The following is an 18466-nucleotide window of genomic DNA, read 5'->3' on the forward strand; positions in this document are numbered from 1 at the left end:
TAGGATTAATTTAGTTCATAATAGAAATATTATTTAGATTTATCTAATTAATATTTAAGTTAGGGGAGTGTTAGGGTTAGTGTTAGACTTAGGTTTAGGGGGTTAATAATTTTATTACAGTGGCGGCGGTGTAGTGGGGGGCAGGATAGGGGTTAATAAATTTATTATAGGGGGGCAGGATAGGGGTTAAAAAATTTAATATAGGTTGCGGCGGGTTCAGGGAGCGGCGGTTTAGGGGTTAAACTATTTATTTAGTTGCGGCGAGGTGCGGGATCAGCAGGATAGGGGTTAATAACTTTATTATAGAGGGCGACGGTATAGGGGGGGCAGGATAGGGGTTACTAGGTATAATGTAGGTGGCAGTGGTGTCCGGGAGCGGCGGTTTAGGGGTTAATACATTTATAAGAGTTGCGGTGGGGTCTAGGAGTGGCGGTTTAGGGGTTAGTAACTTTATTTAGTTGCGGGAGGCTCCGGGGCGCCGGTATAGGGGGTAGAACAGTGTAGTTAGTGTGGGTGCTTAGTGACAGGCTAGCAAGAAAGCCGAAGAGCAGCGAGATCGGATGAGTGATAACTCTCACCGTCCGCTGCTCATCGCCCCGTACTTGGTGCGCGGCTTTTTGACAGCTTTTTTGATAACTTAGGCAAATTTTTGCAGGTCCACAGTGGCGATGTGAGGCAAGCTTAGGCGGGCGTATTGGGCCGGCGAAGACAGGTAAAATAGACACGTTGATAACTACCCCCCAATGCGTTTAATTTCCTAACCTTCAACAAACCTTGAGACAGAAAATTCGACCTCAATGGAAGAGGTCCGAACAAAATCAGCATATCAAAACCTGTGAGGCGATGCTGGAACTACCAGCAAAACAAATGACTGTTTCATGATGATTATGGATATCACTCTTGGAAGAAGAACTAGAGGCAGGAAATATAAGCAGGTTAGTAGCACCAAGAAAGTGTCAACGTATCCCCTGCTTCTGCCTGAAGATCCCTGGACCTGGACAGGTACCTGGGAAGTTTTCTTGTTTAGATGAGAAGCCATCAGATCTATTTCTGAAAAAACTCACATCTGAACAATCTGAGAAAACACATCTGGAAGGAGAGACCACTCCCCTGGATGTAAAGTCTGATGGTTCAAATAAAAATCTGTCTTGAAAGCAATTGAATGGTCTTCTTTTTAACAGGGGCCAAGCCTGAAGAGCCCTGAAAATTGCACGGAGTTCCAAATATTTATTGGTAATCTCGCTTCTTGAGATTTCTAAACCCCTTGTGCTATCAGAGATCCCCAACAGCTCCCCAACCTTAAAGACTCACATCTGTTGTGATCACAGTCCAGGTTGGACCCCTAGAACTATACGATGGTGATCTAACCACCAAGTCAGACATAGTTGAATATTGGGATTTAAGGATATTAATTGTGATATCCTAGTATAATCCCTGCACCATTGATTCAGCATACAAAGCTGGAAAGTTCTCATATGAAAACAAGCAAAGAGAATCGAGTCCGATGCTGCAGTCATGAGACCTAAAACTTCCATGCACATAGCTACTGAAGGAAATAATAGAGACTGAAGGTTCCGACAATCTGAACCCAATTTAAATTGTCTCTTGTTTGTTAAAGACAGAGACATGGACACAATCTATCAGGAAACCTAAAAAGGTGACCCTTGTCTGAGGAATTAAGGAACTTTTTGGTAAATCGATCCTCCAACCATGTCTTTGAAGAAACAACAGAAGTTGATTCGTATGAGATTCTGCAGAACGTAAAGACCAAGATATTGTCCAAATAAGGAAACACCGAGAACCTTTGAAAATATTCCTAGATCTGTCGCTAGACCAGAAAGGAAGAGCAACATATTTGTAATGCTTGTCTAACAAAGAGAATCTCAGAAACTGATAATAATCTGGATGAAACAGAATATGAAGATATGCATCCTGTAAGTCTAATGTGGGCATATAATACCCTTGCTGAACAAAAGTCAGAATAGACCTTATAGTCACCATTCTGAAAGATGGTACTCTTATATGTCAATTTAAAATTTTTAGATCCGAAACTGATCTGAATGAATTTTCTTTCTTTGGGACAATTAATGGTTTTGAATAAAACCCCAGACCCCGTTCCTGAAGCGGAACTAGCATGATTACCCCAGATAACTCCAAGTCTGAAACACACTTCAGGAAAGTCTGAGCCTTTACTGAGATTGCTGGAATGTGTGAGAGAAAAAACTTCTCACAGGCGGTCTTACTCTGAATCCTATTCTGTACCCCTGAGAAACAATATTCTGAATCTAAGGACTTTGGACCAAATTGATCCAAACAACTTAGACAAATCTTAATCTGACCCCTACCAGCTGAGCTGGAATAAGGGCTGCCCCCTACCAGCTGAGCTGGAAAAAGGGCCGCACCTTCATGCGGACTTGGGGGCTGGCTTTGATCTCTTAAATGGCTCGAATTTATTCCAATTTAACGAAGGCTTCCAATTGGAAACATATTCCTTGGGGAAGAGTTAGGTTTCAGTTCTTTATTAAAGGGACAGTCAAGTATAAATTATACTTTCATTATTCAGATAGGACTTTTAATTTTAATTGACTTTCCAATTTACTTTTATCATCAAATTTGCTTTTTTCTTTTGGTATTCTTAGTTTAAACTAAACATAGGTAGGCTCATATGCTAATTTCTAAGCCTTTGAGGGCTGCCTCTTATCACATGCTTTTTAAATCTCTTTTCAACACAAAGACAGAAAGTACACATGGGCCATATAGATAACACTGTGTTCAGGCACAGGGGGTTATTTAAGATTTAGCAGAAAACAATGCTAAATTTAAGACAATAGATAATAAACAGTCACAGTCATGTGATCAGGGGGCTGGAAGAAGGTTCCTAGATACAAGGTAATCACAAAGGTAAAAAGTACATTAATATAACTGTGTTGGTTATGCAAAACTGGGGAATGAGTAATAAAGGGATTATCTATCTTTTAAAACAATAACAATTCTATGGTTGACTGTCCCTTTAAGAACGAAAACGGAAGAAGCTTAACATTTACCTTTAGAACTTAATCTTGAGGCAAAAAAACTCCCTTCCCCACAGTAACAGTTGAAAGTATTGAATCCAACTGTAAATAAAATAATTTATTACCTTGGAAAGAAAAAAATAGAAATCTGGATTTAGAAATCATATCAGCATTCCAAGATTTAAGGCACAAAGCTATTCTAGCTAAAATAACTAAAGACATAGGCCTCTATTTATCAAGCTGTCAACCGCAAATATGCTAGAATTCTGCAGCGTATTTGTGGCGAGCCTGATTCGCCTTAGTTATCAAACCCTACAGACCGGCAAAAGTAGAATTTATTGACGTAACATACGATCCGCCGGACTCAGTCTGACACAGATCGATGGTTACGTCACTACAGATGTTCCGAATGCAAGTTTGGCACAATCTGACTACTTTTGTAAGTTATCAAATTTCTACCAGGTACGCTCGCCACTATTCCGCCCCATCGTACCTGGTTTTCAATCCGCCACCCTGGAGGTGGCGGATGCCATAGGAATCAATGGGAGTCTGAAAGCAGTGAAAGCTTATGTTCGTTGCTGCCCGATATCTCATTGATTCCTATGGTAATGTCTACACCTAATACCCTAACATGTACCCTTAGTCTAAACATCCCTAATCTTCCCCCCCTACACCACCGCCACCTAAATAAAAGTTATTAACCCCTATCCCGCCGCTCCCGGACCCCGCCGCAACTAAATAAACTTATTAACCCCTAACCCGACGCTCCCAGACCCCGCTGCAACTAAATACACTTATTACTCCTAAACCAAAACTCACAGAGCCCACCACCTCCTACATTATATTTATTAGCCCCTAATCTGCCGCCCCCAACGTCACCGCCACTATATTAAATTTATTAACCCCTAAACCTAAATCTAAGCCTAACCCTAACACCCCCTAACTAAAATAAAATTTAAATAAATCTAAATAAAATTACTACAATTAAATAAATTATTCCTATTTAAAACTAAATACTTACCTGTAAAATAAACCCTAAGCTAGCTACAATATAACTAATAGTTACATTGTAGCTATCTTAGGGTTTATTTTTATTTTACAGGCAAGTTTGTATTTATTTTAACTAGGTACAATAGTTATTAAATAGTTATTAACATTTTAATAAATACCTAGTTAAAATAAATACAAAAATACCTGTAAAATAAAAACTAGCCTAAGTTACAATTACACCTAACACTACACTATAATTAAATTAATTACCTACAATAACTACAATTAAATAAAATTAAAAAAAAATTATCTAAAGTACAAAACCCCCCCACTAAATTACAGAAAATAATAAAATAATTACAAGCGTTTTAAACTAATTACACCTACTCTAATCCCCCTAATAAAAATAAAAAGCCCCCCCAAAATAGTAAAAATCCCTACCCTATACTAAATTACAAATAGCCCTTAAAAGGGTTTTTTGCGGGGCATTGCCCCAAAATAATCAGCTCTTTTACCTGTAAAAGAAAGTACAATACCCCCCAACATTAAAACCCACCACCCACACACCCAATCCTACTCTAAAACCCACCCAATCCCCCCTTAAAAAAACCTAACACTAACCCCTTGAAGATCACCCTACCTTGAGAAGTCTTCACCCAACTAGGCCGAAGTCCTCAACGAAGCCAAGCGAAGTGGTCCTCCAGATGGGCAGAAAACTTAATCGAAGCCGGGCAGAAGAGGTCCTCCAGACGGGCAGACGTCTTCATCCAGACGGCATCTTCTAGGAAGGATTGAGTGGGTTTTAGAGTAGGGTTGGGTGTGTGGGTGGTGGGTTTTAATGTTGGAGGGGTATTGTACTTTTTACAGATAAAATAGCAGATTACTTTGGGGCAATGCCCTGCAAAAAGGCCCTTTTAAGGGCTATTTGTAATTTAGCATAGGGAAGGGCTTTTTTTATTTTGGGGGGCTTTTTTATTTTATTAGGGGGATTAGATAAGGTGTAATTAGTTTAAAAATCTTGTAATTATTTTATTATTTTCTGTAATTTAGTGTGTTTTTTTTAATTGCATTTAATTGTAGTTAATTGTAGTTAATGTAGGTAATTAATTTAATTATAGTGTAGTGTTAGGTGTAATTATAACTTAGGTTAGGTTTTATTTTACAGGTATATTTGTATTTATTTTAACTAGGTAGTTATTAAATAGTTAATAACTATTTAATAACTATTTTACCTAGTTAAAATAAATACAAAGTTGCCTGTAAAATAAAAATAAACCCTGAGATAGCTACAATGCAACTATTAGTTATATTGTAGCTAGCTTAGGGTTTATTTTATAGGTAAGTATTTAGTTTTAAATACGAATAATTTATTTAATGATAGGAATATTTATTTAGATTTATTTAAATTATATTTTAGTTAGGGGGGGTAGGGTTAGGGTTAGACTTAGGTTTAGGGGTTAATACATTTAATATAGTGGCGGCAGCATAGGGGGGGCAGATTAGGGGTTAATAAATATAATGTAGGTGGCGGCGGTGTAGGGGGGCCAGATTAGGGGTTAATAAATATAATGTAGGTGGCGGCAGTGTAGGAGGGTCAGATTAGGGGTTAATAAATATAATGTAGGTGGCGTTGGGCTCCGGGAGCAGCAGTTTATGGGGTTAAACACTTTATTTAGTTGCGACTGGGTCCATGAGAGGCGGTTTAGGGGTTAATAAGTTTATTAGAGTGGCGGTGGGCTCCGGGAGTGGCAGTTTAGGGGTTAATACATTTATTAGAGTGGCGGTGGGCTCCGGGAGCGGCGGTATAGGGGGTAAAACAGTATAGTATAGTGGCGGTGCTTAGTGACAGGGTACCAAGAAAGCTGTAAAAAAGACGAAGAGCAGCGAGATCGATGACTGTTAGTTAACAAAAGTCCGCTGCTCATCGCTCCGTACTTGGTGCGCGGCTTTTTTACAGCTTTTTTGATAATTCTGTAGAACATATTCAGGTCCGCGGCAGCGATGTTAGGTGATCTTAGGCGAGCGTATTGGTGCCGTCGAATGCAGGTAAGTTGACAGGTTGATAAATAAATAGAGGCCATAGATTTAACATCAGTTTTGATAATATCAAAAAATGGCATCACAAATTAAATTATTAGCATGTTGAATCTAGTTAACAATCCTAGACAAATAATGATCCGATACTTGTTGCGCTAAAGTTTCCAACCAAAAAGATTAAGCAGCTGCAACATCAGCCAAAGAAATTACAGGCCTAAGAAAAGGACCTGAAAATAAATTAACTTTCCTTAGATAAGATATAAGTTTCCTATATGAAGGAACTTTAAAATAAATACTATTTTCCATAGGAATAGTAGCAAGAGTAGAGATAGCCCCAACTTTGGGGATCTTTTCCCAAAACTCCAATCTAACTGCTGGCAAAGGATACACTTTTTAAAACCTTAAAGAAAGAATAAAAGAAGTACCAGGCCTTTTCCATTCCTTAGAAATCATGTCAGAAATAGCATCAGGAACTGGAAAAACCTCTGAAATAACCACAGGAGGTTTATAAACAGAATTTAAATGTTTACTAGCTTTAAAATCAAGAGGACTAGTCTCCTCAATATCCAATATAATCAACACTTCTTCAACAAAGAATGAATGTACTCCATTTTAAATAAATAAGTAGATTTGTTAGTGTCAATATCTGATGAAGGATCTTCTGAATCAGATAGATCCTCATCAGAGAAGGATAATTCAGTATGTTGTCGATCATTTGAAATTTCATCAACTTTATGAGAAGTTTAAAAAAGACCTTTACATTTATTAGAAGGCGGGACTGCAGACAAAGCCTTCTGAATAGAATCAGAAAAATATTCTTATAAATTCACAGGTATATCTTAGATATTAGATGTACATTAGATGTTAAAAGAATAGCAACAGGCAATGCATTATTACTGATAGACATAATCTCTGCATGTAAAAGTTTATCATGATAACTTATTACAAACCACAGCTGAAGATATAATCTCCATAACATTACAATAAATGTACTTAGCTTTGGTAGAACTGATATCAGTCAGTTGTTTGTTTTTCTGAGACAGGAACAGTTTGAGACATCTTGCAAATGTAAGAGAAAAAACAACATATAAAGCAAAATTATCAATTTCCTTATATGACAGTTTCAGGAATGGGAAAAAATGCAAACAGCATAGCCCTCTGACATAGAAAAAAGACCAGAGGCAAAAGGAATAGGGTCTTAAATAATGAAAAACGTCCGGAAACTAAACACTAGCTCACACTCGTGAAGGACTCGGTGCAAACTAAGACGCCGGAAATGACAAATTTGCATCAATGAACGTAACTTTCGCACCAAAAAAATCTTGTGCCAAGAATGACGCAATAAATCTGGGCATTTGGGCCTAATACAGCCCGCAATTTAAAAAAAGAGTCAATTTGAAAAAGATTAAACCCCAGGTAAGAAATAATTTTTCTTAAAAATGCATTTCCCACATATGAAACTGCCAGTCTGCAAAAATGAAATATACTGAACCTGAATCATGGCAAATATAAGTACAATACATATATTTAGAACGTTATATAAAATGCCAAACCATAGCTGAGAGTGTCTTAAGTAAATGAAACATACTTACCAAAAGACACCCATCCACATATAGCAGATAGCCAAACCAGAACTGAAACGGTTATCAGTAGAGGTAATGGAATATGAGAGTATATCGTCGATCTGAAAAGGGAGGTAGGAGATGAATCTCTACGACCGATAACAGAGAACCTATAAAATAGATCCCCGTTAGGAAAACCATTGCATTCAATAGGTGATACTCCCTTCACATCCCTCTGACATTCACTGTACTTTGAGAGGAATCGGGCTTCAAAAAAGCTGAGAAGCACTTATCAATGTAGAAATCTTAGCACAAACTTATTTCACCACCTTCATAGGAGGCAAAGTTTATAAAAATGAATTGTGGGTGTGGTGAGGGGTGTATTTCCCATACTCATGGACTCTTGCCAATTACATGAAAGAAAATCCACATATGTAAAATAAAATTATTTAATTTTGAAAAATAAAAATGTTTAATTTTGAAAAATAAAAATGTTTAATTTTGAAAAATAAAAATGTTTAATTTTGAAAAATAAAAATGTTTAAATGTTTAATTTTGAAAAATAAAAATGTTTAATTTTGAAAAATAAAAATATTTAATTTTGAAAAATAAAAATGTCCTAGCATTACCCAGATAATGCCAAATGTATGATTTGATAGCTTTATCCAGAAGTGTTTTGGTAATCCTAGGATTACCCCGGTAAAGCCCAAAGTATGATTTTATTTTGGGCTTTACCCACAGCCACTGGGTAATCCTAGGATTAAATGGGTAATCCTAATATTACCTGGATTTCTGGCTTTACCCTTAACATATATATATATATATATATATATATATATATATATATATATATATATATATATATATATATATATATATATATATATGATTATATATTGGGTATAGATATACTGTATATACAGATATATACAGGGAGTGCAGAATTATTAGGCAAGTTGTATTTTTGAGGATTAATTTTATTATTGAACAACAACCATGTTCTCAATGAACTCAAAAAACCCATTAATATCAAAGCTGAATAGTTTTGGAAGTAGTTTTTAGTTTGTTTTTAGTTATAGCTATTTTAGGGGGATATCTGTGTGTGCAGGTGACTATTACTGTGCATAATTATTAGGCAACTTAACAAAAAACAAATGTATACCCATTTCAATTATTTATTTTTACCAGTGAAACCAATATAACATCTCAACATTCACAAATATACATTTCTGACATTCAAAAACAAAACAAAAACAAATCATTGACCAATATAGCCACCTTTCTTTGCAAGGACACTCAAAAGCCTCCCATCCATGGATTCTGTCAGTGTTTTGATCTGTTCACCATCAACATTGCGTGCAGCAGCAACCACAGCCTCCCAGACACTGTTCAGAGAGGTGTACTGTTTTCCCTCCTTGTAAATCTCACATTTGATGATGGACCACAGGTTCTCAATGGGGTTCAGATCAGGTGAACAAGGAGGCCATGTCATTAGATTTTCTTCTTTTATACCCTTTCTTGCCAGCCACGCTGTGGAGTACTTGGACGCGTGTGATGGAGCATTGTCCTGCATGAAAATCATGTTTTTCTTGAAGGATGCAGACTTCTTCCTGTACCACTGCTTGAAGAAGGTGTCTTCCAGAAACTGGCAGTAGGACTGGGAGTTGAGCTTGACTCCATCCTCAACCCGAAAAGGCCCCACAAGCTCATCTTTGATGATACCAGCCCAAACCAGTACTCCACCTCCACCTTGCTGGCGTCTGAGTCGGACTGGAGCTCTCTGCCCTTTACCAATCCAGCCACGGGCCCATCCATCTGGCCCATCAAGACTCACTCTCATTTCATCAGTCCATAAAACCTTAGAAAAATCAGTCTTGAGATATTTCTTGGCCCAGTCTTGACGTTTCAGCTTGTGTGTCTTGTTCAGTGGTGGTCGTCTTTCAGCCTTTCTTACCTTGGCCATGTCTCTGAGTATTGCACACCTTGTGCTTTTGGGCACTCCAGTGATGTTACAGCTCTGAAATATGGCCAAACTGGTGGCAAGTGGCATCTTGGCAGCTGCACGCTTGACTTTTCTCAGTTCATGGGCAGTTATTTTGCGCCTTGGTTTTTCCACACGCTTCTTGCGACCCTGTTGACTATTTTGAATGAAACGCTTGATTGTTCGATGATCACGCTTCAGAAGCTTTGCAATTTTAAGAGTGCTGCATCCCTCTGCAAGATATCTCACTATTTTTTACTTTTCTGAGCCTGTCAAGTCCTTCTTTTGACCCATTTTGCCAAAGGAAAGGAAGTTGCCTAATAATTATGCACACCTGATATAGGGTGTTGATGTCATTAGACCACACCCCTTCTCATTACAGAGATGCACATCACCTAATATGCTTAATTGGTAGTAGGCTTTCGAGCCTATACAGCTTGGAGTAAGACAACATGCATAAAGAGGATGATGTGGTCAAAATACTCATTTGCCTAATAATTCTGCACTCCCTGTATATATATATATATATATATATATATATATATATATATATATATAGGAATATCTACTTAGAAATATTTAGAACATATCCTGCTATGTGCAGAACATTGGAATGTTAAATATTTACAGTAAATACAAAGTATAGCACTTTATTAAATATCAATATTGAATAAATATGCTTTTACATGTTTTCATCTACTTAACTGCAAAGGGCCCCAATGCACTTATTTAATATATATATGTCTATATATGTGTACGTTAGCAAAGATGTGCACTCTCACTTAATTGCAGCAACCAGGGTGCTAGTAGAATTAGATATACCATCAAAGAAAGACCTTGCACTCACTGGATTTTTCAACAAAATTTTACTTGGCAAAATTAGTGACGTTTCGGGGACAGTGTATCCCCTTCCTCAGACAGTGAATGCTTCAAACATTAGTGAATTTATACAAATAAACAAATAAACCCCTCCACCCAATTAGCAAAAAAAAACGCCAAATGTGTTGCTAAGGTGACCATATGTCACAAAGTAAACATAGTATAAACATAATACATAAAATGCAGTATGAGCCATCATTGCTCCTATACAAACTGTGACAGTGCAAATGTTCATATTAAAAGACCTGTAGCAATACTGGGCATGGTAAACAAACTTACATTCCACAGTTCTAGTAATCACAACATACCCCTTATATCCATTATGTTAGGGGAGCCAACTAATATTGAAAGCCTCTTGTGTTATTCAATGAGCTGTCGGATACTAAATTAATATATAAGCTGACTCGCAACCTACCATGCACAAAAAATGTAGAAGTCCTGATACCGATTTATTCTTTATTAATTTTTATTATTTATTATTTAATTTTTATTGTTTGTTTATTTTTTGGTTTATTTAATTTTTTGTTTACCCTTTGATTTATTCCTTGTTATTTTGGTCAATTTTTTGTTCTATTTTCTTTTTGTGGACTTTTGTGATCCTTCTCCTGATGCTGTTCTTGGTGAAGGGGAGAACATTGATTTGTCTGCTGTTGTGTCCTCTGGTTCTGAGTAGGATATGGACACTGCAAGGAAAAAAAACTACCTCCAAGAGGAAAAAAGGTGCAGATTCTGATGGATGGGAGAGTTCTGTTTTGGATCTTCCAGTAGTTAAGAGCACAGATCCAGATACTGCAAGTGATGCTGACTGTTTAATTTCAGAGTTTCCTTCTGTCTCTACTAAAGATGTTCCCTCTGACTCAAGCCAGTGTATTGGGGACTTTTCTGATGCCTCTTCTGTTGGATATCTAAATAAAAGAGATATGAACTAACTTGCTGAAGTTACTGGTTATGAGGCTGACAAGGGGGAGCCTAGGAGGTCAGAAAGTCACAGAGGCAGATTTAAAGGATCTCCTTTGAGCCCTAAGAAAAAGAAAGGAAAGAAAAAGTCATGATGTTAATTCTTTTTTTTGTTTTTCTTTAATTTATTTTTGTGATATTTCTGACAATTTTTTCCCTTAATGTCAGGTGTATGAAAACTACAGCAAGGAGAGCTGCAATTTTTAAGTTATTATCTTTATGCTCTGCTAATATTTTTTGTTTGCAGGAATGTGGTCTCTCTGAACATCCTAAATGTGCTGACTGTGAATATGGTCCTAAAGTATGGTCTTGTTCTTCTCATAGGAATGGGGGGGGGGGGGAGTTTTGTTTAAGGGGTTTTGTTTTTCTATTCTTAATGTAGTTCATATTGTCCCAGGTCGGGTTCATTTGGTTAGTTTTAGTTTTTGTAGGACTTTTTTTTGTTTGTTTAATGTATTGTAGGGTGGATAGCTCAGGGAAGTTTTTAGTTGATCTGCTTAAATCTTTCACTTTGAAGGATGCCTCTGGGTCTGTTTCATTTTCAGTGGAGGGTTTTACTTTCTTTAGTGATAATGGGTGGTGGGATAAAATCTCAAATTGATTTTTGTTTTTTATCTAAATTTCTATGTGTTTATGATTTTTCTTTAAAGCGGATTCCCTTTACGGATCAAGCCCTTTTGATGTGTAAGGTGAATTGTGATTTAAACATCAACACCTAGATTTAGAGTTTTGCGTTAGAAGGGGTGCATTATTTTAACTCGCACTGTTTTTAACACTGGTATTACGAGTTTCCAAACAAGCTCCTAACGCGACTCCTAACGCATATATTTTATACGCGTAATCACGCCCGCGTTAGAGAAATCAGAAAAGCACGCTTTTTTCAACTAACACTCGATCTCGCAAGAAATACGCACTGCTCGGTCATATGACCTATACCAAATAATGCACAATAAAATCAAAATGAAAATGTAACAACAACAATCACAAAACATAGCACACACGCATTACACATTCACAAGCGGGGAAAATCAAACATTACACTAAACGAGGAATACACTTAAACCTTACGATCCGGAAACACGGAACAAAACAAAACAAAAAAATAAATGCACACTCATACACAAGCAAAACACTTGCATTCAACATTACTGAATATTAGTAGAAACGAACATTTACACCACTTCACAAATACGACACCATCAGAAATCAACATTTACATTTACACATAATACTATTGGACAATGTTATGGAAAACGATCACTATGACATCATCGCATTCTACACATTCCACAAATACTAACTCAATATGAGCATGCGCAAATTCACACAACTAATACACATTGCACACATACTAATTAGTAACAAAGCACACCTGAACACAATTTACAAGGCAAACCGGTACATCATTAATCATTTCCACAGGGTATATAAGCACGACACAAGAATGGCTTCTTTGACTGTGTTGCTGGTGGGATTTTGGAAATTAGAGATTTAGTGAGTTATTGTGAGAGTTAGTGCGAGTTAGTGTTATTGGGAGAGTCAGTGTTGGTGAGAGAGTGAGTTAGTGTTATTGTGAGTGAGTTAGTGTTATTGTGCGAGTGAGTTAGTGGTAGCGTGAGTTAGTGGTAGCGTGAGTTAGTAAGTGGTGGTGTGAGTTAGTTATTTGTAGTGTGAGATAGTAAGAGAGTGGTAGTGAGCAAGAGTTGGTTTGGTTGAGTGTGCGAGTGCTTTATCTGTATACGTAACACATTTACAAGCAAACACATTCAATACATACATACACTTATCAATAACACTACATACACTCCATACCCCATCCCCTCTCATACTACACTCCCGATGGGAGGATATGTTGCATCCCAGCATCTCCGAGGTGGCCATAGTCGGTATCGGAGGAGTCGATACCGGGAACCTGCCACTCTCATCTGATGGTAAGCTAATTTAAGAATTTCTCAACATCAAAACTAAAGAATGTATTTAAGAATATGATTAATGCTATTACACTTTTTTACACATTATTACATAAATGCATTCACAATTACTTTGTGATTACATTAGTATCTAGGCTACAGGTTAGGTGTGCATTTAAACAGACTTAAAACAAAATCAAAAACATTCAGATTGACCAGATCAATATCACAAACACGGTTTGGAAAATGTGGAAATCGTATTGATTGTTATATTTCAAAGTGGATTAATGAGGCTGCATTTGTAATTCTATTGTAAGCAAAAGCATTTACATCTTTATTTGTAAATATGCTAATATATATATATTTCTTTCTTTTTACAATATACAGAGTCTGGGGAGGAGCCAGCACAGCAACCACAGGTTCCTCCTTCACCCAGGTATGAGAGTGGTGGGGATCAATTGCCACCTTGGGGAGACATCGAAGACATCCCTCTATACTCAGAAGACGAAGCCGCCCCCACTGCCGAAGAGATCCCTGCACCAGCAGCCCCTCTTGCACCAGCAGCCGCTCTTGAACCAGCAGCCCCTCTTGAACCAGCAGCCCGCCATGCACCAGCAGGCCGCCGTGCACCAGCAGTACCTGAGGAGGAGATTACCGAGGTGCAGGTATTGCTGGATTTTCAAGAACAGATGCGTGCCTCCCGGAGGGAAAATATTCAAACTCGAGTCCAGATGTCAGAAGATATTCATGCCATTTGAGAAGGCCAAAGAGAAATTATACAAGGCCAAAGAGAAATTATACAAGGCCAAAACCAGCTTGTGCAGATTCTCCAAGATCTATTTCAGTTCCTCCGGGAGGCGCATGCTGGGTCATCTGCTGCTGGGCCATCTAAACCTGGTCCATCTGCTACTGGGCCATCTGAACCTGGGCCATCGGCTCCTGGTACTCCTCAATATCCTCCTCAGCCTGGTCATCCCAGTACTCCTGCTTCCCCTCTTCCCCAAACATCTCCCATGAGAACTCGTCGGAGGGGGCAGTTGCCCCCCCAGAGCCTCAGTCTCGTGGGAAGAGGGGAAGGAAGAGGAAGTAAGTATTTTTTGGTATATATTTTTTTGGTTATTTAATGTGTAATGGATAGGTATGTGATGATGTGGTCTTCTTACACTTGTGGACCACACTCTGCATATAATCTGCTTCTATAGGATCGGGTCCATGAAGGCAGATTGTTTGCAGAGTGTGGGTTACAAGTGTGTGGACACCACATCATCACATACCTATCCTTGTTCATTTCATTGATTGGTTTCTGTGATGTGATGTCCAAACAGTTTCCCTAATCTCAAACAAAATGACCATTACAATTATACATGATGGCATATTATGGTTTGAATGCCAATAACACAGCTTAAAGGGACAGTCAGAACATTATTGTTGTTTACAAGGAAAACACTGTATTATGCATTATCAAGTTTTGAAAAAAAACTTAGAGAAATACACATGTGACTTATGCGATTACCCTTGTATCTATGCCTCTGAAAAATGACCACTTATTTATGTTATTTTGACAGACCAACATTTTAGCCAATCACTGATTAATCCAGGGTAACTATGCTGTATGAGCTCAATGTTTTCTATATGAAATTTATAACAAAATGCCCTCTAGTGGTCAAAATTCATTCAGATTATATGCATTCTTCAAGCTCTAAGAAATGAGCCGATGAACCTTCTAGGTTTAGCTATCGACTAAGAATAACAAGCGAACTATGATAAATTGGTGCGAAACGTTTGAGATAATTTTTTTTAAAAAATTGCTTTTTTAAACATTAAAATCATTATTGGTTTTCAAGACTGTCCCTTTAAAAAATTACATATGCTAACATATGCTAATTCTTTGATTGTTGGTATATCTACATGTACTTGTTGAAACAAGAAAATATTGGAATAGGATTTCTAATGACATGTTAAATAAAGTCTATTTTATTAAAGAGACATGATTGTGTTTGAATTTTTTAAAGTAGCAGTAGACTTTTAATTTAGAAGGAATATGGTTTCAGGTCCTTTTATGAGTTACTTTAGAAATATATGCTCACACTAATATATTTGGAGATTAAACAATGTGGAACATTGTGGAACTATTTAAACATAATCAAAAATAGACATTTATTATAAAAAAAAAAATATAGAAATAGATAGAAAAAACATATATGTGTTTTAAAAATGAGTGTATAATGACCCTTTAATAAAAAATACCACGACATAACATCTTGAAAAAGTAGGCATCTCATATATTTAGCATATGATAAAGGTCAATGCATATTGATTACTTGATTCAAATAAAATAGGGCATATTTCGGAATTCGATATGTTGAAAATTATACACAACACAGTCATTATTCATATAAAGGAATATATTGTTGATAAACATATTAAACAAGATGGACTATATCCATGGATTCGCACTTGCCTCAAAATATCTTATGCTTTCATTCGTTTATTCAATGAGACAGCCATCAAAAGAGAATGTTGTGTTCTTTATCAGCTATGGGTCAACAATGTACATGATTCACACAATCCATACTCGCCATGGTTTTAAACTTGGCTTCTCATTCACAAACATGGGTTATGTGCAAATTCAAATATTGCGGGACCATGTAATCCAATCAGACGGTTTTTCAAGCTTGGCATGTGACGTCTTAATTAACATGGTGCATCGTTGATCGTGTAAAAACGCCATCCAATCAAAGGCGCATCCTTGATCACGTAAAAATGCCATCCAATCAAAGGCGCATCCTTGATCACGTAAAAATGCCATCCAATCAAAGGAGCATCCTTGATCGCGTAAAAACGCCATCCAATCAAAGGCGCATCCTTGATCGCGTAAAAACACCATACAATCAAATTCCCATCCTTCATCGCGTAAAAACGCCATACAATCAAAGGCGCATCCTTGATTGTGTAAAAACGTCATACAATAAAAGGCGCATCCTTGATCACGTAAAAACGTCATACAATAAAAGGCGCATCCTTGATCGCGTAAAAACATCAGCCAATACAAAGACTCATTGGACAGCCTGGCAGGTGACGTCTTAAGCAAAATGGCGCATCCGAGATCGAGTAAAAATGTCAGCCAATACAAGGACTCATTTGACAGCTTGGCATATCAATAAGAAACGTATTTATATTTTATAAACTAGTATGTGCTATATTGCTAGCTATGAATGTCATGCTAGATAACGTAATTCTGTGATATATGAAATAGAATCCATTATTGAAAATAAAAAGATATTTCAGTAGAAGCATTATTAACTAAACTATTTTGTAAGCAGCATGGTTTAAATAGACATGAAAACAACATTTTAGGTTACACAATTATGTACGACATTGCAATTTGAAATACATTTTAAAAATAAATGTAAATCTTTGGATTGTTGTGTTTCATGTCCCTTTAACTTAGAAATAATGCTAGGAGATACATTAGGAAAATAGGGATGTGTTATATATTATATTTTACCTAGAGCTACGGTGCCCATCTTTACCATTTAAAAGGTACACATGAGAAATACATATGTCATTGATGTTTTCAGATATGTTTATATTTTTTGGGAATAACAATAATGACACATGCATTGATCAAACGTGTCACTTATTCAAGTTTAAATATGGTCAGCCTATCTCTGGCCATATATCGTTGCATAATTAAATATAAAAATTAATAAGAGAAAGATATTAATCATCTAAAATATGTGCATTACACACAGTGATTGATTTTGTTATACTACTACAATAAGATATAAGTGAAATTGGAATACATGTGCTGTCAACATTCAAATAGTCTTTTTAAAAAAACATTATATGTCCATGTTCATGTAAAAAGGACAATAACGCATTAGAAATGCATATCCATTCCTTAACAATTGTGCTCAGCATCACTTAAAGGGACATGAAATACAAACAATTCAGTTTCAGGATTCACAGAGAGGATACTATTTACATCAAATTTATAATTTACAGAAATTATCTCATTGTATCAATCCTGGGATCATTTGTTAAAGGTGCATCAATTCACGAATAGTTTACAAATGAACACATGGATGTGAAAATAAAAAAAAATATATATATATATATATATATATACAAAATAAACAGATAGAGTCCAGCACTTATTGAATTGCTTTAACCTGGCTGTGTGCTCGTTACAATGGGCTATCAGCAAAAACCCAAATAGATACAGTCCATATGTAGAAAGTAACAGCACCACTGCATCAATTTTCTTAAAGGTGAATTATTTCTTTATTGGAGATATCACAACAATAAAGCAGCGACGTTTCGGACCTACATGGTCCTTAATCATGCATAGTTAAAACACAGTAAAACATACATTTAAAAAGGGTGGTTTGACCAATCAGATTTCAGCTCACATTCTTAATTGAATTAACCCATGCCTATCCAGGCTAGATAATATACATATTACTTTTTCTATTGGTGGCCTCTAGTGGTACCATATAGAATAACACCCTATCAAAATTTATAAAAACAAATACAAATCGTAGTCCCTATTCAGACCATAAGGGTACAATGTATTTAATTTCTTGATCCACCAAACTTCTTTTTGTTTTAGTTTAAGTTCTCTGTTACCCCCTCTTCTGTGTGTGGGGATATGATCGATTACTTGGAAGCGCAGCTGACTAACAGTGTGTCCTATTTGGGTGAAATGTGCAGATACTGGCAGAGACATATCTTTAGATTTAATTGATGCCTTATGCTGACTAAACCTATCCCTGGCGGCTTGGGTGGTCTCTCCGATATAACAAAGGCCACATGGACATTTGAGTAGATAGATTACATAATTGGTTTGGCAAGTATATAGACCATTGATGGTATACTGTTTACGTTTGTCATTTTGGGCCAAATATTTACCTCTAATAACTGAATTACATTGTGCACAGTGCAGACAAGGATAACATCCTTTATTGGGAGTAGTCAAATAGTTAATTTCAGATTGTTTAGTTGTCCCCACATCTGCTCTGACTAGATTATCCCTTAGATTTCTTACCCGTCTATAGGATGGCATTGGTGGTAATTTGAAAGACTCAACTTCAGGATTAAATTTTGTTAATAGATGCCAGTGTTTTCTTACTGCTT

This window comes from Bombina bombina, chromosome 4 (genome assembly GCF_027579735.1).
Source record: "Bombina bombina isolate aBomBom1 chromosome 4, aBomBom1.pri, whole genome shotgun sequence".
Lineage (NCBI taxonomy): Eukaryota > Metazoa > Chordata > Amphibia > Anura > Bombinatoridae > Bombina > Bombina bombina.